The sequence below is a fragment of the Penaeus monodon genome, chromosome 15, assembly GCF_015228065.2.
Source record: "Penaeus monodon isolate SGIC_2016 chromosome 15, NSTDA_Pmon_1, whole genome shotgun sequence".
In the NCBI taxonomy this organism is placed as follows: domain Eukaryota; kingdom Metazoa; phylum Arthropoda; class Malacostraca; order Decapoda; family Penaeidae; genus Penaeus; species Penaeus monodon.
In genome coordinates, this window is record NC_051400.1 from 1,795,887 (window position 1) to 1,796,131 (window position 245).

Genomic DNA, 245 nt, shown 5'->3' on the forward strand with positions numbered 1-245 from the left:
CAAGCTTGAGTGTTTGCGTGAGCCACGCTATAAGCACAGACCTAGGAGAGTCAACAATCAAGGGAGCCTAATGGCCTGATACTGGCCCACCCTTGAACCGCAAGGCATCCAAATTTGGGTGCCTTGCTTCAGCATATTTTGCAATTTAATAAAAAAAAATTCACGTCAAGATATCTATTTAGAATCATAATGCCAAGATTTACTTTTAGTTTCCACTCTGGAGCCATGATTATCCTAATGCCACT